Source organism: Anser brachyrhynchus, assembly GCF_964034855.1.
Source record: "Anser brachyrhynchus genome assembly, chromosome: 4".
Classification (NCBI taxonomy): domain Eukaryota; kingdom Metazoa; phylum Chordata; class Aves; order Anseriformes; family Anatidae; genus Anser; species Anser brachyrhynchus.
This window is the reverse complement of record NC_137698.1, coordinates 5,247,496-5,272,256: the sequence shown is the minus strand read 5'-3', so window position 1 is coordinate 5,272,256 and position 24,761 is coordinate 5,247,496. Positions and strand designations below refer to the sequence as shown.

Genomic DNA, 24,761 nt, shown 5'->3' with positions numbered 1-24,761 from the left:
CTCAAACAGGCAATGTCCAATTTGGCTGTGACCAAATGAAATGTAACTAGAAATGTTCCAGCTAGTACTATTCACTGAACGATAATGCCCACCAACTTGTGAAATGATTCAACTCAGACTGTGTCCCTAAACTGATAGTGGAAAGCTGATTAAAATCTGTAAATTTCTCTTTGACCTCACCAGCCAGTTTGCATTCCCTAAAAACAGCTGAATGATTTGTGCAGGGGGGGGTTGACCTTTTCCTTAGGCCTGTGACTGCCCCTTTAGAAGTAGCAGGTATGCTTCTTTATTGTTATTTTTGTTGTCCTCCTTGAGCAGGGAAAGAAACAAGCAGAAACCACATGCTTTTATCATTTATTTTATAAATGCGTTGTGATTTGTCTCCATTTACTTTCTTTTATGTAGAAGAAGTCAATGCAACAGTCCTCTGGTCTTGTAATACTGGCTTCTGCCTGGGTGAAACCAGGCTGGTGGTGTCTGTGGGTGGGCTGGCTGGAGCCTGCGCTGGTGCAATGGGGACAGAAGTCTTTGGGGCTGCCCCGGCCAAGGGCCATAGCTGTGTTCCCATCTCATCCCTTCCTTCCCCTTGCTTGCCTGCTAGGCTTAGCCTCGGGCCCTTGAGAAAAGCCCTCGTTCTCAGGGCAAGATCGTGGCGCGGTGCTCTCGCGGGGAACGTTACCATCTGGTGTCAGCAATTCTTGTCGTCCCAACTCTTGGAGCAATTCATTTTTTTTCCAGAGACTTGGGTGGCGGGATTTTCTGTGGCTGATTTCTTTTGTCTCCTTAAACGCTCATTCTTCATTGCGAGCCTCATGGGCAGCGGGGTCTCCAGCCAAAGTGTGTAAACATGGAGGGGGGCTTTTCCACTAGCGAGCTTTTTACAATAGATGTCTATTATTCAAAATAAGGGAGGCAGTTTTATAAGGCCTGTGAGTGCACATTTCCCAGTCTGCTTCTCCTTAAATTACCAGGAATGCAAAAATAACCAATAGTTTGACCTCTTAAATCACAAATTGGATAGGCTTACCATTAAAGGACGTTGTAAATGTGTTTCCCATTATTTAGTTCATTCGGTGTGTTCAGCAGTGAGCTTTTGGATGTTTGGTGTTTTTGTTTGTTGTTTTTTTTTGTTTTGTTTTTTCAAATTCTTTACAGATAATCATTTGATAACTTTCTTGGAGTTTGATTAGATCCTCTGGATCTACAATAAGAGAACCCGAAGGCTGTTTGTAATGAAGGTTGGGTGGAGCTGTAATCATAATATTCTTGTTATAAAATTAATGGCTGCATATTCTAAAGTCTGGGCGTAACAAATGTAGTAACCTTCACAAATAAGATCTATCCATCTTTTAGATTTGGAGACTGGAAGCAAAGATTATACTAGAGAACTGTCCCAGATTGAGACGTGCTATATACAGTTCACCAGAGATCACTTTCCTACCTAGGAAGGAAGTAATTTTCCTTGAAATTTCTGCCGAGGGGTGGGATCAGTAAAAATTCTGAATGCTGGTCTAATCTTATTCCCTCTTAAATCAATGATAACGTTGTGCTCTTTGTGGAAGTCCTGTCAGAGCAATGCAACAGCGTGTCTCTAGTTTATTGCATCCTGTAAAGTTCCTGTTTGTCAGCGATATATCTCTTCTCATTTTTTCTTTTTTGATTAAGTTTTGTTGGTGGTGTTTTTTGTAGATCTTTATAACTTGCAGTTAGCTTTTTAAGAAGCAGAGGTCCATTTGCTGCAGGCGTTTCAATATAGAAGTAATGGCAAGTGAAGGCAATGCTCTGGTTTAGCAAAGTGTCCGTAAAAAGATTTTTACAAGAACACTTACAAAATGTTTCTGGCTGACACTGGGCTTGATTGGAAATATTTTCATTGCTTTTGTATTTTAAATCTTTTTACTACTTTTATTTAGAATTTTTCTGTCTGCAGCCATAATAAATTGCAAATGGAACAGGAAGGAGTTCTAATGGCACAAGAAGTTTCAAATGTGTTGTTGAAATAAAAACTCTGACCTTCATTACAGATTAATCAAGCTCTTTATAAAGGGAGAAACCGTGTGTTGTATCTGTACTTGAGGAAGGAGTTGAGAGAAATCAAAGGGCAGCGTTCCGATGGCAGTAAGTTTGGTCCTATGCTCAATACAGTGCATACAATACAATACAATAGGTTGTGATCATGTTTTGGACCATAAAAAGGCTGGACTCCTATGAAAACTCGATCAGCTCCTCAGCAGTTACTTGCTTTTGGTTAGTTAAATGAGTCCTAAAACATTTGCAGAGTTAGGGCTCATCTTTCTTGCCTTTGTGGGTGCATCTAGGAGGCTGCCAGATGAGGAGGGCAGCTCTTGTCCTTACTGCTGCTCCTCTGCTGTGGAGAAGACAAGGGCAACAGCTCTTCTGTGGCTGAAAGTTCCCTGGGTTTCAAAGCAGAAAGGCGGCTTCGTCACATGACTATGCTAAAAAATATTTAATTCCTGTAATGTAATTGCTGCCCAGTTGGCTAGGAGGGCATCAGTGCAAAAGGCGACCTTCTGTTAGCCAAGCAGGCTGTGCTTTGAAAGTCCAGTGCCGTAGAGTGAATGCGAAATTAAGTCCTGATTTCAAAGGATGAGAAGAGTTTACCTTTATTTTTCATCTGGGGGGCATATAAAGCAGCCTGCTGTCAGGCAGAGGAAATGAAAGAGGGATGAGATAGACAACTGGAAGTGCAGGTGGTTTTACTGCTTTTGTGATGAAACTGTCTTCTGCCTTTGTTCCTTTAAGGAGAGCATGCAGTACAGCATGCTTCTTCTTTATTTCAGTGCATGCAAAAGTAAAATGTGTTTCATTAAAATGAGCTTCTAAATGTGTTTCATTAAAATAAGATTTTGAAAAATACTTAGATGATGACTAGATTCTCAAAGATAGTTTAAAGAAATGTGCACAGCATTCTGTGAACAGATAAAATGTCATCTGTAATTCTTTGGATATATTGCCTGTAATATACACTGTCGTCCTCTGTTTAAAGTCTTATCAGTAAAGCATATAGAATAATATTGTTATCAGTAACAGAACATTGTTCTAAAATGACTTTGTCAAATGAAAGGCAGGAATAAATAGTATTTAATGGGGCAGCTGCTTTTAATGGAGATATGCAAGCAACACTCACGTAATAAATGTTCCTAAAATTTTGTTGGACTGTGTTTCTAACTTCTTTTAAGCTAACATATCTGAAGAAATTGTACAGCAGATAAAACTAAGGGCTCAGGATTCCACTTTAAAGTGGTTCCATAGGTTGAAAGGCTACTGATAGCTCATGAAGTAGACTGGAGTCCAAGATGCTGCCTAGAAAAGACAGATCTCTGGATTGGATGGATACAGCAGTGGCAGTTCATGGGCATATACAACACAGAGAAAGGTGCTTTGCTGTCACAGCCTTTTTGCTGGGTGTTCCCTATGTGCTTTTAGTCAAGTCATATGTATTTCCTATTTATTCATAATCTGTTTGGCCTGTAAGCCCTAATTACTCAGTATGTTACGATCAGTTGATGTACAGCAAAATGCAGAACAAAACGACTGTCTGTGACCCTAAGAATTTATCATCTTTGCTTTAGACAAGGAAAAACATATGCATAGAGTGGAGGAGAGTAATAAAAGAATATTTGTCTACAGGACAGCAAGTGGTCTCAGCATGCAGGCAACTTGACCCTTGTGAAATTATTTTGGGAGAGCCATCTGTAAAAGAGGGATATGAGCCTTGCGATACACACATACTGAAATCCTGTGTAAATACCAAGACTTTAGTGCAGCATGGCTATTCGGGCAATAAATCTTACTGGAACACCACTTGTAACAGCTCAGATGAGTAGGACTTGGGTTTGCTGAAAGCTGCTGAGGACAAGGTCTGTTGTACTACTGGCGCATGGCTAATTAATGTCAGGTCTGTGCATGTCTACTGTTAATTCAAATTCATCACAAAAGCCCAAAAGTGTATTTATATTCAGATGTATTCATTGTCTTGAAATATTTGCTCTGGATAGGATTGTTGCCTATGGGAGCTTATGATGTACCTCTCTGTGCCCATTTATACCGTGCTCCAGGGAAGGAGGAGAGATGCATTTCAGGGTTTTTGCCAGACTGGTTTCCATGTTGAAAGAAAATGCTAAACAGTGGGAAACCAAACATGTACACAAAAGTGATGCATATGTTGCTAAAACAAGATAAGATTTTTTTAGGTTATAATTTTATTTCTATTTTTTTAGATAAAGAACCGCAATTCTTTTTTTTTGTTGCAAAAAGAAGTAAGGGAGTGGGAGCAGGGATGGGGTGTAATTGACAGTGGGAAGCCCTTATTAAAGGCATTAGAAAGTAGATTATTGCAACGTCCAAGGGAAGAACGAATGGAAATGAGTTTTTAGGGTCACAACGGATAAGTGCATTTCAAAGCACAGCACCAATTACATGGAAAGAGTAAACCAGGCAGTCTGAGGGTTATCCGGCGAAGCAGTGAGTTCCTGTTCCAGCCTGAGCAGATTGGTTCTGATAACGTCCCTGGTGATCTGTGAAGCTTCTCTGTCAGTGGAAATGACAAGAGGGGGTGAGTGACCTATAGCATCACCTGCCTTTGCTTTCAGTGACAGATGCTAATGCACAGCGTCCTGGTGGATAGGGGGAGGCGCAGCTCACACTTTTGCTTCCCAAAGTGATTCCAGCCAAATGTCTGTCATTATCAATACAGCTGTCATGCTGATCCTTATGGGTAAGAGCTAATGGTGGGTGTTCGTTTACTTTATGGAACTTGTGGGGGTTTTATTGCTATGTGCTTTTTTTAAAGGAACTACTCGACAATTCCCTTTATAGCCAAGCAGCACATTAGTGCACAGAGTAATAGTGCAATCAAATCCTTCTACGAGGCAGAGTAAGGCAATGCTGCTTTCTTCTAGGAATTTAGCAGCATCCAGTAATCAGAGTGATATATGCTAGGTTCATGCATTCTCCCAGGGAGAGAAGGCAAGGGAATAATAACAGATGCTAGGCTGGGTATCGGTCTCTTGTGATAATAAAAACAACATTGTAGGTTTCAAGTGGGGAAGGCCTGAATGCAGAAAGTGTTGGAAGATCTGGTTGAAGATTAGTCTTAAACCTCACGTGGGGGAAAGGGAGGTGAACTCTTTTCCATAAATCATCCGGATACTTAATTTGATATCAAACATGAACCTTAACATGTGTCATATAATCTGGTTTAATACACATGGGTCTTATTAAAATGGTGTGAGCCAAGGACTGTGCTGATTTAGACAAGTTTGAGCAAGTCTTTGCAAGGCAGAAAATGTACCTTCAATTAGAGTGCTTTCATTTAGAAGTAGAAGTTTGGACGTTTGTAGCAATTTTAGTAGTTTTCCTTGTGAATGGGCTGATCCAGTGCTTGTCAGTGTCCTTGGAAAGACTTCTATTGCTTGGCAGAGGGAGACTCACCCAGGACGTCGGTGCTTATCAGAGGCAAGGTGATTTGGCAGAGAGAGAAGCTCGACAGGAGCATCCGTGGTCCCGAGTCCAAACTGGGGTATAAACCTGGGTGCTGTGAGCCCCTCTCCGCTTTTTCATTTTATGACTAATACCTCTTGAAGGGCTGACCATTTCAGACCAGACAATGAAGTCTTTGGTTCCAAGTGGGGGGCAAATAGTCCAGGTTTGGAATAATGATGTTGTACCTCCGTGACTGGTAGCAAAAATCAGCAGGTTGAGCAGACCTGTGCCACTAAGGCTTTGTTGGTCTGCATTGTCAGCCTTGCTTCTCTTGAAAGACAAGTCAGCAGTGAAGTATTGAACCATCAGCCAACATGCAAATCTTCAAAAACAAGCAGAGTAACTAAACCAAGCATACAAAGAGTTCAACTTTGATTCAGCTGAACTCATATTGGTCTCATTGCAGTAATGCTGGTGCCATTACACATAATTTGCGGGGTGTGAGTTAGGTCAAATTCTAGTTCACTGTGATTTTTTATTTATCTTTTTATTAAAAAGTTTGAAAATACATTTGGAAAGCTAGACAAAATTAATATGCAAGAAGACGTGAGAAACTTCTGAGATAGAGTGAAAAAGGGGAGGATTCAATCTATAAAATATTCTGAAGCATAAAATGCACGTAAAATATTTCTAAAGATATATCAGTTTATAAAATTGTGTCTGTAACAGCTTAAAATTGAAGTGAAATCAAGGAATAGAGGAGCAGCAGGAATCCTGCAGGAAGAGAATCGCTGGTTGCGGTTGAATCTAGGAATTTTCAGGCTGCCCTGCTTAAGTCAAAGGACAGAAATAAACTTTTTTATACTCTGACATTTTACAGAATTCCTACAGGAATGCTCATTTAAACAAACAAAAAAAGATGATGATTCTGGCACGCTAGAAACATCTTAATCTGACCTGTGAGAAAAGATTCTTGAAGGAAGCTGGAAATGACAAAGATCTTAATTTGAATGCAAGAAAATTCTGAACTTCTGTGACCGAGGCAGAGGGAACTCAACACTTTTTAAAACCATTTCTGTGCTAAAAATATGGATGATTTATTGCCATTGTTAGACGTAAGGAAACTTTAATCTTCTGGGATACCAGATTGGTATTTCTGATTTAATCAAAACAAACACACAAAAATAAGGTTATGTCTGTACAATACATTTGATCAACGCTATCTTCGTAGTGTTTGAAGCTGCATTTATTTTACTTCTGACATCTTGAAAGTATTTCAATCCTTTGCACTTTTTTTTTTTTTTTTTGTAGCATCTACAAAGCTCTGTTTCCCAAGTACTGATCCTAGTGAATAATTTATCTTGTGACAGGATGCTATCCAAAGCTTAACTGAAGTAAGGGGTACACTTGTGTAGACTTTAGCTCCGACCGAGTCAGACTCAAGGTATTGCAAAACTGAGCCTTCGGCAAGCATTTTGTGGTGGCTTGGAAATGGGAGAAGGATTAAGAGTGATTTGCTGCTATCTTTCCTCAGGCAGAGCAATTTTCTTTACTTGTCAAAAAGTGACTTTAATGGGACTTTCCATAAAACAAGGTATTAACGTCAGGATTGTAACAAAGTCCCATAAATTAATACAAAGGTTGGTGGTATTTCTTTTTACAGAGTTGTAAGCAAGACATTGTTCTATGAAAGGATGTGGAGCTGCTTTAATCGTATCACTTCTTATTGTGGGGTAGTCTCACAAACACCATTCATAGGGCTTGTGAGGGAATGACTGTGTGGTTCAAGAAGGTCTGAATGGCATAAGTTGTGTCCAGCTAATTCTTCATAGTTTGCTTTTGTTTAACTATTTTCATTGAAATGGAAATAAAAGTGAGCGTACTGTGCTGGTCACTGGAATAGTTGCTTCAGTATTTTCCGTAGAAGGATCTGAAGATGTAAATACCAGAACATGAGTATAACATATTAACACTTTAATTTTAGAATTTTTTTTTTTCAGTTAAGGGGGAAAAAAAAAGTTACAAGTTGCCTTAAGTAGGAGAGAATATTAATGTAGTAGGTTGATTTTTGAAGCAACAGTGATGATTTAAAACGACCATAGGATGCATAGTCTCCTTGACTGAAGTAGAAATACAACAGGTGGCTTTCTTCCTCATCTTTATGGCTTTTTCATTCACCATCGTGTGCCTAATTGCTCTCTTTCTCCATGCACACACGTTCTTTCTGCACTCTTCATTCCCTGTCCAAAAATGTACAACCTCATGCTCACTAATTTCCTTTCAAATATTCTGCTCAGCATTGCCATATATAATTCCCCCTCTACATCAGTTTACCTGAGTAGCTTTGCAGATACCTTTTTTTGTAGGGGAGGCCTGCATTTTTGATGTAGAGATGTAAATTTTCAGTGAATGCTTAATTCTTTTTCTTAACTGAAAGCAAAGCAGCCATTGCATACAGCAAGGTCAATAGAAGAGCTCTGATGAAATCACAGAAAATACACAAACTTTGTGAAAATTAAAGTGAAAAGTAGATTGAAAAGTTACAAGAATATTTAAAACTTGCATAGAAAGAGTTTCTTTTTATTAGATTTATATTACGCACTTCCAATACCTTAAACTTAGCTTCTGAGAAATGTTTTTGGTTTTGGGGAGGGCTGTTAAGACTGTTTTAGTCATTAGTGTTCCAATTATAGGAAATCTTGTGTAGTGAAGATAATATATGAATATGAAATTGTATATGACACCTAACAGTTGTAATTAAGGTCCAATATATTTTTTTCACTTTCTTCCATTCTGCACAGAAAATAAAAAAAGTTATGCTGAAGGTACTTCGTTTTATAGTGACTGTTAGAAAACAACAAACCTTGCAAAGTTTAGTTCATGATATGAGAAAAAGCAGCAGCAGTAATAGCCTGTAAGATTTTGTTCAGACAGTGGCTTTGGATTCTTTTTTCATGCTGATCGTATACCAAGGTAACTGTTCAGAGGAAAAAATCTTAGTTTTTATGAGTGCAGGCATCTGGAGAAACAGATCCGCCAAATAAAGTTCTGGATCTCCCAGTCAGTGACAGAATGTAGCTTATCTGTCTTGTAAATATTCTGTAGATGATGAATTACGCTGAAATAGAAAAAGAATAAATGTTATTGACTGAGAGAGAGAAAAGGTCTTTACAATAAAAGTACAAGTAGATCTGGTTTGAGCTGGTTAGTCTGATTCTTGTTACAGAATATGTTACACGGGAGTTTGATTTGTATAGGAATACTGTATTTTTGATTGTGCAAACAGTCAAATTATAGATATATACCTTATTCCTAGTATTTTGAAAGGAGTAATTATGTCCTTAATATAATGTCCATGCTTAGTTGCACTAAATGCATGTACTTCAGTTTAGTATAATTTTGAGCAGTCAGAAATATTGCTCCAAAATCCTTTATTCCTATATCTCGTGGAAAATATGATCCATAGGAAGAGATTTTAACTAGTTTACATATATGTGTTCTATAAGTTTATTACATCATGACTGTTATTTACTCCCCGAAAATCTTCCTATTATGAGAAACTTGATAAAAATAATAGAGAACAAGCAGTCTGCTCTTTAAAGATGCTCATTTTCCTGGATGTAAGATTTTCTGTATTTAACTTCCCACAATTACCGTTTTGTATTAATTTCAGAACAATATCAAGTCAAATATAAGACCTTCAGACCTGCAAATGTTAAGCAAAATCTCGGCATTTAAAAAAAAATCTTAGGCTACAAAGTGTATTGAATAAAACCCCAAAATGTAAGGGTTATTTCTGTACAGATTTTTATCACTTTCTTTTTAAAAGTCACTATGGATAGACTTGTATTCTCAGGCATTCTTAAATCAACATCTTCCTTAACTGCACATTTGCCATGGATATATTACAACTGCTCGTATCCTTCTGGGTTTCATATGTAAAAACTGCTATTAACACACACAAACACACACACTCATAAAGTGAACAGAGTGCTCAATTTGGAGAGTCACGCTGTAGAAGCCATTCAGAAAATGTAAGTCCTTTTTGGAGAAAAGACATTTGGGTACGAAATTTGCTACAAATATAAAGAAAATCAGCTCTGGAAATGTAAGTTATAGGAAGGGGAAGCAAAGGAATTGCTGCTTGGGGATTATTTCTTAATTTGTATTCACGGTGTTGAAATATTTATAAAATATTTCTTCTAAAATCTAGGTAACTGAAAACTTTTATAGCGGACCAGTAATTTCAATGAATTTTCTTTAACAGTGTTTTTTACTAATGCTGACCTAAGGCATCATAATGGTTGACAAAGTAAAATCTGGCATTTGACATTTTAAATAATTCATGCTAAGTACAAATATAAGCAATTTCGGTAATTTGTTATTTTTAGTTATATGTAACCAATATTTCCCCCCATAATTACACTCTCGAACAATTCTTTTTGTGGTATATGCTTAAATGTTTGAGAGTTAGATGGATTTGGATTTGTTACTTATGGTGTACATGCTTTTCCTGAATTGTCTAAATTACGTTGGATACAAATTTATATCTTGAACGGGGAAGCTGCAGCATACATATATCACAGGTCAGTAAAGTTAATAGTTGTTTTATTGAGTTCAAAATTGTTCAGCATGCAGAGGAATGCACAACGTTGCTGTGAAAATGAGTGGCTAAAGTCTTTATCTCTTAAATCCCACGCATGTTTTTTAAAAGAGAGGTTCTCTCTCTTTTCTCACCCCACCAATAATTTTATTCCTGTTTCCAGTCCCAAACTGAATCTGTATCAATGACTCATCATTAGTGGAATTTTTCTTTTGCTTAAGTTTAGCATGTTGGGGAATATTGTCAGTTTACATGAGCTTAAATTTTGACCTGTGGTTTATGTTCCAGTATTGCTACTTTTGCTTGAGGCATAAAGTTGAGGACTAGAAAGGCCACAACTGGGGAAAAAACATTCCTATGCAAATTTGGATAGATAACTTGTCCATTTTTCTGCTTCTCCTTTAACTTACAAAAAAAAAAAAAGGAATTAATAGTACTTACCCATCTCAAACTTTTTTTGAGTAGCACTGCATTAGAAAAGTAATTTAAAAAAAAACAACACAATATTTAATCCATTTGGCTTCTGGAAGTAGATTCAGATAAAAGCTCTGTAGACATGACTTTGTTATAAAGCCTTCCTTTACGTACATTATGTTAAAGCACAAATGAGGCTTAGCATAATCATCCATTGGCATATATAGACAGCACACATCACAGCACAGAGCACTAAAAACACCTTTTTATTTAAACTTGTAAGTGCAGTAACAAATATTTTTTCCTGCAGTTGCTTCTGCGTTGGAGGCGCTTGCAAATTTGGAACAAAAAGCTTCTTTAGGACTTGATCCAAACAGATAACAGATTATAATGTTGCTTAAAAAAAACCAAAACCGTTTATAACAGAGTTGCCAAGTTTGAGAAAGAGCCCAGTTAAACCTATTTAAGTCTTCTCTCATATATCATTAGAGATTTCCCATTCAAAATCTCCCCATTAATGTTATTTATGGACCATTCAAAGTAATATTATTTTATGTTTGGGGGAAATAAAACTTTGGGGATTAAATATTTTACTTGTCAGTGTTCATTCCAGTAAATGTATTTTTCCCTAGCTAAATCCTAGAGTTCTTAAGATAATAGCTTGCACTTGTAAATACTTGTATCTGTGACCCTGATCTCTCTTTTCTCATCAAAAATGAAATAATTATATTTCTCAAACAGGTCAGCCAGGCAACCTTTGCTACACTGTCCCACCAGTTCTATTTTGGTTTTGCTGTAAACTGAAGCTGACTTTTTACAGTAAAACGAAGAACACAGCTATGAAGAATTCACTCCTTCCAGCAAGATGCTGGCTATGAATTCATGAAAGCGAAGGTTAATTTGGTTTCATGCCTCTCTCTCTTGATCAAGTCCTGTTGAAGGATACATTGACCCATAGGTGGACTGGTAGTACTGAACACAGTTTCTTCTGGTCTTAGATTTTGGAGGGAGAGTGGCTGGCCCAATTCCAGGAACCAACACCCACCTCCACAGTTTTGTAGGGAAAGCCATTCTCTCCATTTCTAGCCCTTTCAGTTACTTTGTGAGGTTTGCTGAGTGAGTGGCGGTTTTGGTTGTGATTGTTTGTGATGTATGATGATTTTGTATCTCTGTCAGACTTTACGAACAGAAAAGTGTATGCCTGCAGTACGTGGGACATGAACAGCCAACTTTGTGTCTCTGACATACATCAAACTTACTGCATGTGCATGGCGCAGCCTTTGCAGTGTAAATCGGTCCTAGAAGGTGGCTCTGGTGAGCCCACCAAATCCAGCCTGGGACTGAATCTGTGCACACTGTGTGGGGTTGATTTTGGTGCATCAACTTTAGCACACCTGGTGTAGGTTACCTGTACCTGAGCTGCAGTGTTGGTCCATACGTAAGCAGTGGTGATTTCGTTAGGACTGAATTTGACAGCCAAGAGCCAGGACTTCAGACAAGCTTGCCAGACATCTGCAAACCCTGAGCAAACATCTGATGTCTTCTGGGTGGTGAGAGGCTATATGCTGGAAAGCCAGGACATAAGGTAGCTCTGTCCCACATGCCTATCCACTAAGAAGCAGGCAGAGAACATCCATGTGTTTCCTACATGCTTGCTGCCTGTCTCACTGCTAGCTGAGACTGTGCAGAGTACCAGACTGCAGAGAGCAATGCGTATGACAGCTTTTGGAACAAATGCACTTTTCAGCATGGTTAAGGGCAGAATCATTTCTGGTGGCATGAACATGGAAATGTCTTTCTTCTGCAACCGTTTGCTGCTATGTTGACACACTTGTCCACAGCTGGAGTTGCAGAATTGTTGTTTCCTTTTTGTCAATGTAATTTATTTAAAACAAAACCCTAATTTCTCCTTGAATGATGTGGAAGGTTCTTTAGACTTGTAGCAAAACCAGAGAACAGAGCAGACTTTGAAAACAAGAGCCGGTTAAAATCATAGCTCAGGAGAAGCAATATTGTTGTTCTGCATTACTGCTTTGTGTTCCCAAAAAGCTGTTTGTAGTGGAGGTCACATTTGAGCTGGTGGCACTTCTCAAGTACCTGGTCTGCCAAGCTGCAGATCATGAAGGACCATGGTGCAGTGCTGCCTGGTTGGTGCTGTCAGGATCTGGCTGAAACACACTGATGGAAGTTAGTGGGGTGGTAAGACAAGATCAGAAATGTGTTATCCCAAATGGGAGAGAACATCTGATTGGCACCTATATGCTGGAAAGATCTTATGCAGGAAGAATGAATTGTTTCATGCTGTATTAAACTTTCCATGAAAGAGAAGTAGGAAGTAGTTTCAATGAAGGAGTCATTAGGAAAAAACAATTGATTAGAAAGTCTAACTTAAACAGTTTTCCTTTGATTTTTTTTTTTTCTGAAATGAAATCAATAGTGCTTTCTCCAAACAAATTTCTTCAAGGTTCCTTGGTCCTAGAAGGGGAACGCCAATGGACCTTCAATTTCAAGCCCATTCTCTTGTCCGTTTTGTAGTACTACATATTTATCAAATAACAAGTAGTGAGCAGGTCAGAAAAACATTTCCAAGCAACATGTGCAAGCAGAGGAAGAAAGCAGTTTCTGGCTCATACCTGTGATTAATCATACAATGCAAAGGACCTGTGCTCAAAACCCACCAAATCGTGGGTTGCTTCATTGACATGAAGTAGATCTGTGAGAGTGCACTGCGCAGGGACAGACCAGTATAAATTCTGGACTGATGTAATATGCAGGTTACTGGGAGAAAAAACTGTTCTTGAGCTGGATAGGAATCTTTCATCTGTTATGTTACTATATATAAGACCTTTTTCTCTTTGCGTACTGTGAATGTATTTCACATCATGACATAATGCATTGCGTTGCTGTGGGAACACAATAATGTTATTTCGGTTGTCCTAGGAAACACAGAAACAACACCTGATAGTGGCTGTCATACCAGTTTGGATGGATAGATGATTGTTTTCTCTTCTGTCCAACAAAAATCTTCCATCCTCTACCATACCTGAAATAGCTTCTTGTGATGATGATTATCTTTAAGTATCCATTCACACAAAGTGGGACAGGCACATCATACTTGAAAATACTCCATCTCTGTGGTAAGGGCTTGTCAGTCAGTGGCACTGGTCCAGCAAGTCACTTCTGCCCTTGCTTAACATCAAACCTGTGAGAAGTCCCATGGAAATCGATGGGACTGCTCACGTGCTTAGTTAACTGCATGCATAAGTGCTTTGCTGGCCTCATGCCGAAGGAGAAGTAAACGGCCAGCCTTTGGTTCAGAATGAGTGCTGGAGAAGTTGAGAGAGGTGGTGGCTATCAATTTCGTTTTGAAAATGGGAAAGGATGTGCTGGCTGTTTGTGTTTCTATGTTTCCAGCAACTCAGTAGTGAAGAAAGTTTTATTGTTTGGGGGGAGAAAAGTTGGAGGGTAAAGCTGAGGGGCAGCTGAAGGAGAACTGAATGCCTTACACCAAGGGAACGTGTGTGTCATGGGGTTGTTGCAATTGTTTTCTGGGTTATTTTAGCAAATGTTTAGCTTTTGTCTGTTCTGTGGCTCTTCTGTGAAAAGGAAAGCAAAAGGTTAACATCATTATTATGTTATTTGATTAGTAATGAAGGCTTGTGTGTAAATTCTAGCTTTTTGACCACGTGCACAGTTGTGGACGGAGCTTTGATTTTTCCCTGTCTCTCCATAACTTCTATTTTCACAGAGCCCTATGGCTGAATAATTATTTTATAAATAAACTTGGATTAAATTTATAATGCTGCATGCATATATCAAATGTGCAAATAAAACTTTTCAGTAAAATCAGGTTCATGCTCTATTACACATAGAGAAAATTTTATTTTCTTAGAGCATAATGTGTGTCTTATATACTCTTGCTCATATGTCCGTACATATTTACTCATGTTCTTTCTCTTATGACTGTATTTGAATGCCTGTGGCAAAAGCAAAAGCCAAGCTTTTCAGCATGTAAGAGTATGTTTAGTCTGTATTTATACATGGACCAAAGTTCTTGGAAGAAAAAGTTGAGGGGTTCAAGCATGAGCCCAGTATAATGATAAATTCTGACTCCCTGTGGATTGCTTAGTGCTGAAAGAAAAAGTACCTTGGAATCCTGCTGGCCTTTTCCCAAAGGCCCTGACCCCAGGTACTCCCAGTTACTGGCTCCAGATAGTACTGTCAGTAAGAATAACTGTTCTTTATTCTGCGTAAAGCCTTGCAATTTACCCAAAAAACAATGTATGCCTGTGAGATAGAGGCAGGCAGGGAGGAAGAGGGAGCTGGACTTGTACTTCATGAAACAGATTTTTTTTTCTTTCTGGAAGTCACTCCTTCCTTTATTATTATTATTATTACTATTTAGCATTCCTTTCCCCACAACCGCTGTTGGTTTTTGCTTACTCTAGGCTAAGCAGTGTGTGAAACAGAAGATGGACTATGCAGTAGCCAAAGCATAATACTTGGAAAAGATGTTAAGTGTCTCTGAGAGTATTTTTCACTAGAAACAATATTCAGTGGAGGCTTTATTCAGGTAAAGAGGCTGTTAGGGAAGAAAGGAGAAAACAGAGAAAGCGGTAAATAAAACCTAGTATTCTTACATGCTCTGTTTGCTGGAGGAAGGGCATAGCTGTCTAATTCTTCAGAGATGGCTTGGGTGTGGTGGACACTTCTGGCTCTGTTCTCGGTGGACGCGGCGTTGGGTGTCAATAGCACGCAGAGCAGCACATCTGCATTTTCTGGCCGGGGATAGTTTATTTCATTGCTACATCCGTTGGGGGACGAGTAGAGAGAGAGTGAATCTGCTCCTTAGGGGAGGAAATCCAATGAAACACTTGTGCCAGAGTTGTTCTGTGCTCAGTGCATAAACTACGTAACGCTCAAAGCTTACAGTTGAGCGCTGACTTCAGTTCTCTTCCATATTAAATTAATTTATGTAGGTTTCTTCAATAATGTGTTTTAATTTTATGGTGTGAGTGTGAGAAAGTAATCTTCAGAGGAAAAGCGAAGGCATTCAGCAAAACCTGAGGACCCGCATGATGCTCTCCTGCCTCTGTGGCTGTCTGGAGGATGCGGCGGAGGGGCTGTTGAGCCTCGGTGCCAGTGCTTCCTGCAGAGCCGGGGGACCTGCCAGGAGATGACTCAGACCACCTGAATTAAGGGCTGAGCTTGCTCCCAGGACTGTCAGGAGCCCAGCTTCCTAATGTGTAAGCGCTTGCTGTAGAAGCTTGTAGGAAGTGTGGATTCCTCTGATATTTCTGAGCCAGAGGTTTGAGTCTGAAACTGGTGGATCCATACACGCATAGTAAATCAGCAGAGCTCAGTATCAGGTTTAATTGGGGATAATGTTTGCTAGCGTGGACAGATCAGTTTACCACTAAGGCTAAATTTATTGTTGGGCTTGTAAATGCATAGACACAAGCGGAAATCCTGGTGGCACTGAAGCTATGGGCAATATTTCTGTTGACCTAATGCCATGGTGTATAAATTACTGGGCTTTAGTCTATGCTACAGTTGCACAGAGATTAATTTAATCTCCTGTCAACTTCAAGGGGCTGGAGGTCTCACATCTCTAGGGAGTACTTACTCACTCTTCCTTGCTGGCCTTCCTCGGTAATTTTTCTGATTTGTTTTCTCTCTTTAGTAGATTAACAACTATACTGTGCCATCACATGAGATTCCCAGCACTTTGATTTTCTCAAAGACCAAGGAGCTGTCTTTGTGTCATTCAAATCTCCTTGAAGCAACTTTCTTCTGTGCAAAACTTTCCCAGTAAAAATGTTTTCATCTGTGGTGTGATGCTCCTATTTCTTTGGTTTTCTTGCATGCTTGTCTGGTGAATGAGATGTGACAGTAGTTTTTCAATTTCAGTGTTTCAAGGCATAAATCTTTATCTTGAATCTTGGTGTAATGCTAGATATAGTTATGTTTCTCTGCTCCTATTATATTTTTTTTCTTTGACTTTCTACAAAAGCAACTCACAGTGTCAAGTCATAATGAAAATGAACATGTTGTCCATAAGGAAATATTATTCTAAAATAGAATCTACGCCCATTACAATCAAAGGAAATCTTTAGCATGGTATATTGGCATGAAACAAGATCCAAAGATTTTTATGATTTATAACTTTTATAATAGAGACAGATATAGTCAAAAATACCATTTGATGTCATAAGGTCTGATCCTATGTATGACAGCTCTCTTTCTTCGATGTATTCCTTTTGGGGCACTTGATTGGGAAAAAAACATCGGCTAATCTAGACAAGCTCAAGAACAAAGACCCAGAATGTATGAGATGAAAGAAGAAATTTAGTCCCTAATAATGAGGTACGATGAAAATACGTAAGAACTCAGTGATGATGAAAGGATGCAGTGCCTCAGTACTTCTTGAAATAACATAGCTCTCTTAGCAGAACAATGTGTGTTCCTTTCAGTGGTCAATACTGCTGCCATAATAATTTCAACAAAACACTGTTAAATGTAGTGCATGAAATTTCTGCCCATTTATTTCAAAGTCATTTAGTACAAACGCTCTGGGTGAAGTCCTGACCCCATTAAAGTCAGTGGCAAAACTCCCACTTACTTCAATAGAGCTAGGATTTCACTCTCTATAGCATTTTGCTTTTGTTTTTCTTTTCAAGTAGATGACAAAACTTAAACATTGAAAACAATGTAAGCATAAAACCAAAAAAAGATCTGTTTTTAACGGGTAACCAAAGTGCAATACACAGTTCTGAACTGCTGCTTAGGAGGTTTAGTTCAGAAAAATTTAGTACTCATATTTTGTTCAATGAAATAACTGAACATCTACATCATACTTAAGTGCACACTGGTATTTTCTTTGGCTTCGTGAAAAGGTGTGCTTCCTTTGTGGACATGTATTCATCCTTGAAACAGTGAAAATGAAGAGTGCCTCTTGGGTAACTGATATGAACTGAACTGAATTTGATCTTAGTCCCTTGCAAGGTTTCTCTCATCTCTGTTTCTTTCTGCACTGCCAAGTAGTGTATCCAGTAGGAATTGACCTGTAGAACAGAATGGTGCTGAGGATCTGATGGCCCCATTTTAGAGGTAAGCTCTAATTTGCTTCTATTAGCATTTGGGGCACATGTGCTGCTTCAGTTCCATCCAAAAGGAGTCCAGCTTATACACTTCTCCGAGGTTGTTCTTGGATGTGAACTGAAGCATGGTAAGTGCATCAAAAGCTTGCTCCTGATCCAGACTACATGATGTATGTGCGTGTGAAGGCTGCAGACACACCCCTTTTTGCCTTAGAGAAGTTTTATTTTCCTAGTGGTTTTCTTTACGTCTGTCTTGTCTTTCTTTCCTAATGAAATTACTCTCATCTTATTCTAATAATTTTATCTTCGTGCTGTGATATCTTCTCTTTCCTGCACAATTCCTTCACTGGTCTTTCCTTGACCACTGGGGTTACTGCCACATCCTTTATCATAGAGCAAGGAAGGAAGCATTTCTTTGTACCATATGGCAGAAGATACATGATCTGCTACATCATTGTCAATAACGGAAACAAATAGTTCTAGTCTGTAAATTTGTCTTCTCTGTTACTGTTATTAGAAAAGCATCTGTCTCCATTTTCACATGTTCACTGGTTTTTGGAATGATGATGACCATTAATGTGCACCAGAACTTGGCTATTACACTGACAAAATGCAAAGAATTGACATGCGTCTAAGGTGGGTGGGTGAGCTAGGTAAACAGATATGAATACAAGACAGCCTAAAGCTTTGTTGAATATTTATTAAAATTTTTGCAGTTTGAATAGTCTATAGTTTACTAAACTATAGTATAGTTTATATAGTCTGAAGGTAAGCACAATTCAGAGCAAAAAGTAGATCTGCAATAAAATGTAATGGTGGTAAGCAAAGGGACAAGTTAAAATTAAGGAAAACATTACAATTTACATATATAAAAGCAAAGTGATGTGATAATGATCAGACAATATGACAGACCCTGTAGGAAAGAGCTGCTGCTGAAAACAAATATAAGCAAATCAGTAGACCCCAGTATCTCAAGCCTGAGACTGACAGGAGAGCTGCAGGTTGTCTTCAAGCTTTCTCTGGCTGTCTGTCTTCTACAGGCTCATGTTGTCTTCTGTCCTTCCCACAAACTGGGAGTTAGTAAACTGAGTATTTCCTCACCCATGGGAGAAGAAACCTGAGATTATCTAAAATGAAGAAGAGCCTGAATGAATTAGCAGCGATGAGCTGAAGGCATGGTACTTGCAGATGAGTTTAACAGTTGGGCTACTTAGCAGCATAGACGTGTATTTATAGCAATGCAGCTAAAGGCACGATCACCTGGGGATTTAATGAGTTTTTACTCACAGAAGTTTGCACTGACAATGATTTGGCCTCGATCAAGTATTTGTTTTACGGGTAATACAAACTGTAATGGGTAACTCATTAGAGTGACAAGGAGCAGGCTTCTTATTTGCAGAGAAAATTCAGAATATGGTGAAGTGTGCAAAGGCACAGGTCCTACCATCCTCCCGTCTCAGGGTATATCCTTCATGCATTGTGGTACCTCTCTGTACTCTACCTAATAGCCAGGAAGCAGCTATTAGCTTATCACTATAACTAAAATTAATATGGGATGAGAATAAGCAATACACCGGGGGACTCATTATTTGTCTTCCAGATGCAGGGGGTGAAGAAAATATGGGAGTAACTGTTTGCCTTACAATAGCCGTATTCTGATGGCCACAATCCAGGCCCTGACTAATGACTTTGAAATGCTGAGGACAGAAGTTAAACAGGCATCTAGATCCTGGACCCCGCTGGGGAACTCCTGATTAGCGCATGGAGGGCGAAAAGCAAGGGAAGCACTGAAACTTGAAACCAGGCCAAGAGAATAAAACCCACAGGGCTTGTGGCTCTTGCAGGTAATAACAAAGGGACTGTGTCCATAGGAGGGTAAAAGAGACCATCCAGAGCAGGGTAAACCACGAAACCAGAAGACTTGAACAGGCAGATTGAGGGGTCTGGTGGGAGAGGGTTCTTGCATGTTTTGGCCATGACTTGGGGAAAGCACGGTCACCAAGTGATGGATCTGCACCGAGACTTGCCGGTCCAGGCACCTCGGTCTTTGCTGCATCAGAACGTGTGGAAGAACAGTGGTCGGTGCTAGGGGAAGCCCTGGAAAGCCATAAGTACCCGTTCAGAAGTCCAGTGGGTAAGAACATTACAAAACCTGACAAACACTGCGGGGAGTTTGTTTAATAGCTTTACTGAAGGAAGTTTTCCAGGTTTCCAGAATGCTGTACTCTTCTCATGCTGTCTGATTTTTCATTGTGCATCTTTCTTTCCTTGACTTACAAACAACTGAACATAAAACCAGAGATTTCTCCAACTCTCTGGCAGACTCTGATGCTTTTGGGGGCAAAAACTCGGTAGCATTCTGGTAATCTTTGATTTTTCCCCACATATCTTTAAAAAAGGTGTTTTTAAAGTTTCTGTTGTAGAATTATATGTGGATAAGCATATCCTTGACACAGCTGAAATCATCTGAGGTATTGCTGTAATTATTTTGCGAAGGTTATCTAGATCTTGGTGTCATTCAGTTTAAATGCGCTGTTGAGCAACAAAATGTGTGAATATGGGAAAAATGGATGTCTGGGTTATGTTTTATTTTCTAGGTTTGTAAGTAACTATTGTAGATGTACTATCTCAATAGTAAGGAGAAATTCAAAGCTTAAAAAAATAAAAAAAAAAAAAGTAGGAAACATTAGAAATGGAAGCATCTTATTAGGCCATGAGTGAAGACTTACAGCCTGTGCCAGGTGTATAGACATCTATCCCATTTAAGTCAAATGGCTAACAGTATAAAGTTTCTACGTGGTGAGATCAGGGTACTTTCTATAGGAGCTGAGCTTGAGAAAATATCTCATTTCTGCCAGAAGCCTGTGGAGAGGAAGTTTCTGTGCCTTTCTTCTTGCAGAGGTTTCACTGTTTGTGTTATTTATGAGAAACCCACCAATGCCAGGCCTGATTTTGCTGGACAGTATACGAATGGTACATACAGTAAGAGACAATCTCCCTGCCTTGAGGAGATTTTATGTAAATACACAAAATGAAAAGGAAAGGGAGAGGGGTAGAACATAGCTATCAATGTTGTGATGATAAACGATATGCTAATACTCCATTTTTGGCAGGGAATTGTTATTTAGGGATTAGACAAGGAAAAGGGGAGAGTTGTGGAAAACAGAAAAGGGGAGGAGAGGAAGATAAGAAGGGCAGCTGTGGAGTAAAGCAGAGGTGAAGGGACTGTGAGGTGAGAGTGATACAAGCTTGGATTAGAGTAGACCGTCTCTGCAGGACACAGGTTTCCTTTGACATTGTGTTGTCCAAGTGCCTGGTTTTCACGCTGCAAGGCAGGGAATTGGGCTTTCCTTCTCTAAGCCCTCGAGAAGCTGTTCTCACAGCTTGAGTGAGAAAGCCTGAGCCTTTTGAGCGTAAAGGATCTGTTTAAAAATACTGTTTATTTTCCTAGAATTGTAAATTCAATTAGATCGTTATAGTCATTTTAATATGATCTCATTCAGATACGTCAAGATTAGTTCAACTTACTGCATGTATAGGGAAAACTAGAGTAGAAATCTAGCCCTTGACATTTGGTATATAAAGTTTAATTCATTTAGAAGTTTAAGATTTTTTAAGTGCTAAATACAGATATTTATTTGTTGGATATGTATTTTTAGATTATGGCAGATTATCTCAGGCATTGCCTGAGAACTGCTAAGTAACAGAATTCTCTCTCTATATATATAATTTTATTTTATTTTTGTATATTATGTTAAAGTGACTGTCTTTCCCTACTTAAAAGCTCAGTCTCCCATTACTGTCCATGCAGAGCTGGGTCCAGCTTTGTTCCAGAGCTCCAGGCTCAGTCAGTAAATACCAGCAAACGAAAGCCGGTAGGTAGGCGGATACAGTGTGATTTTCTAGGAAACACCTGAAAGGCCCTTCCACCCTGGCTACAACCTTCCTTGTTCACAAGTCTGGGCCCCCTTCTCTTTCAACCACAAAATAACCAAACACTGGGAAGAAAACTGTCCCGAGGCAAAGCAGCTTTCCAAAAACTAAAATATAGCAATTCCAAAGAAAAATATGCAGAAAAGCTTACCCTGGGGAGAAATCTTGCCCCTTTAGAGGAAAGAGTGAAGTGATTGTTTTGGTGAGACTTCTCAGTTTCTGATGGTTTTTGCTAGTACAGAAAAGGCTGATAACATTAAGGAGTGAAGTTTTTATTCTACTTAGAAGGGGGGAAAATGACAGTCATATACAAGAGATGTCAGTGTCTTCAGTGTCAATGTACTCAGTGTCCAACTTGAGTTTTTAAAGACTGGCATCACTTTATGGTCAAAAGCTGTATAGCATTCACTGCATTTATGGGTAGCAAATACTGGCTTCCTTTAGACCTCGTTATATTCCATATAATTTAATGAGTTCCTGTTTTACAAAGCTTATTTTGGCTTACATTCTTTCCCTGAGCTGGTAGATGAATGTCTCTTAGTGACCATACAAACCAGCCTGGCATGCACGGCACCAAGTAGGTGTTGTGGCATCAGCTAACAGGCCCCAGGCTGCCCAGCGTCCCTGAACTCGTGCAGGGTGACACCCGTATGGGTTCGGCACCCTCAGGGTCATCCCTTTGTCTGAGCAGGGAGACACCTGCAGATGCACAACCTCATGTAAATGTGGCAGGCCTGAGCTCTTCTGCCCCCAGGAGGTGTCAACGGGCCTGCAGGCCCATCACATCTACCCGAGGGCTGTGTGTGATGGCTGTGAACAAGATCACGTTGCCTTGCTGAGCATGGACACGCTCTGTTCCCAGATTTTTGGGGGGTTTTGATAGGAGTGTGGGAGCACACAGCCCCTTCCTTTACTGAGGAGACCCCTCCTCGTGGGCCGTGCCACTGCTGGGCCGTGCCACCTCACTCAGCGGCGCCTGCGGCCTAACTCTGGTATGCAGAGCAGCTCCTTGGAGAGGCACCTGTCAGAAGGAAAGAAAGAATGCATCTCTCTAACTTATATCCACCGTGGGCCTCGTTAGAACAAAACGAGGATTGCCAGTTGGACCAAAGCTGAGCGGAGCTGGGAACTCTCCTTCTCCGGGAAGGGGTCCAAGACCACCAACCACCGTGCGTGTAGAGCGTTTTACCATCACATCATCAGGACAAGCTGGATTCCCCTGGTGGCGGCTGGACTTGCACCAGGGTGCTTCAGGTGTAAGGTCACAGGGTTTAAAATTGGCTTGACAAAGCACCCTGTTCTTACCCTGTCCTAATTAATGGTCCTGTCTAGACCCTTCTCACAATCAGCTCCGCCGCTGTAGCTGGCCAAAGCCTGCACCTGTCCTCGCTCCCCCTAGCAGCCTGTTTTTAATTCACAGCCCCGGAGTCGCCCTTCCATTGTCCAGGGTTAGGTTGCTGCATTTTCCAGGCAATAGATTAGAAAATGAGATTGAAAAATGAGTTTAGCATATGACTGTCATGCATCATTTATTTAAGGAAAAAACAACTAACTGGAAGGTCCATCTCCTGCTTGTTTGCCTTGCCTATCTGAGAAATGGAATTTAAATTACCACGTTGCTTTAGGAGCAGTTTGTAATCCCAGTATACCAAAGTCCTTGGTTTTTCATGGGATGGGAACAGCAGATAATCAGAGTTTCTGCAGTTAGCAGAAATGATGTCGAGTGTAATGGCAAGATATGCTTTAAAGCATTATTGTTGGAGGTGGAAGCATACAGCTGCAGAACCAGCCATCCTGCCTTTCTGGGAGGACACACCGAAGGACTTGCTTGCATCAGCTTGCTAGGATCTGCAGGGTGTGTATCTTCTGATACCTGCAGTTTGGTTCTTGTTCCCACTGAAAACGTAGAATAACTTCCCAGAGCCTGTAACAGGCTCATATTTACAAAGAGTATGAGATTTTTCACTCTTGTTTTAGCTCAGTGTATTTCTATCCTCTTTTTAATTTGTGAACTAATATTCTTTTTTTCTACTGCTGGCAACAGGCATGCTTTCTGGCTTAAGCTCCCTTAACATGGGTGTTTCGTGGACCACAAGCTGAAACCTACTGTCATGTGAGGCAGGGCAGTGCTGTGTTTTCATTTTGTTTTAGGAATAAGGAACATAATGATCCTGCTCGGTCCTTGGCTCTAGATCTCCAAATATTTTTCTTAGTATTTGACCCTCTCTTCTTTCCTGCTGTCCTCCATATGCTGCTTAAACCTCCCTCCCTTTTGTGTACCAGGTGTACAATTCGTCTACTTTACCCATACCTTTACCCCTCTGAAAGCTATAGGTCTGATGTAAAATAAGCATTGAAGCTCTACCTTTACTCAGTGGAGAAAGAGAGGCAAGCAGCAGACAGACATCTACAGGAGCAGCCTCTAGCATGGGGAAGGCTTGTCTGTATGGCTAATTTTGCTGAGACATTAATTTTCAGATGGTTAAAATTAACTGAAAGGAATCTTGTGCCAGGTCTCCTCTTTGACTAAATCCCTTATTTAGTATCTACATTTTTGAAACATAAGAAATAACAACTATAAAAAAGTAGTGAAACTTCAAATTCCCAGGGATAGCCAAAACTACTGTTTCTAGAGATAAAATATTTTCTGACCCTCATACTAAACAGAAGAAGGAAAATTATACTCCATTTCTCATTGTTGATGTTACCCTCAGAACTATAACATTATTTCTGAGATGGAAGCTTAGACAGGGAGAACCAAAGTTTACAGTTCCTGCTATGACCTGAAGAAATTTTCTAAGTATCAAGGTTGCAGTATTATTTTTTGCAAAACAGATGCAGCATAGGTAATGAACACTTTATTAGTATAAAATGTATGTTTATCTAGAGCTGAGGAAACATAAAAGTCCACAATCAAAACTTTCTTCTACCTTCAAATGGAAGTAATGAAAGAAAATAATTAATCTGCACAGGTTTTCCTACCAGCTCTACCTCTGATGTGCTTTAAAGTGCAGCGCGTATCTAAGTGTCTCCACAGGCACAGGTTTAAATGTCACCAATGCTGATACAAGTATTTAACTGCTGATCGTTTTAGCAGTTACCATGCTTATCCCAAATGCCAAAGTCTCACTGATTTTCCTAGATGTAAAAGCCTCCAGTATCCTCTTTACAGATGTCAAAAACCTCCTGCTACCTCTCTTTAGCTATTCCTTCACGCTAATATGTCCTTTCAGCAAAAAGGACTGCATTACAAAGACTGTTAAGAA

General features: G+C 39.7%; 1 long non-coding RNA gene across 8 annotated transcripts in view; it reads left to right on the top strand.

Moving 5' to 3' along the window:
• LOC308194598 overlaps positions 1-24,761 on the top strand; it is a 137,499-nt gene that overhangs the window by 106,677 nt on the left and 6,061 nt on the right. The window lies entirely within an intron of this gene.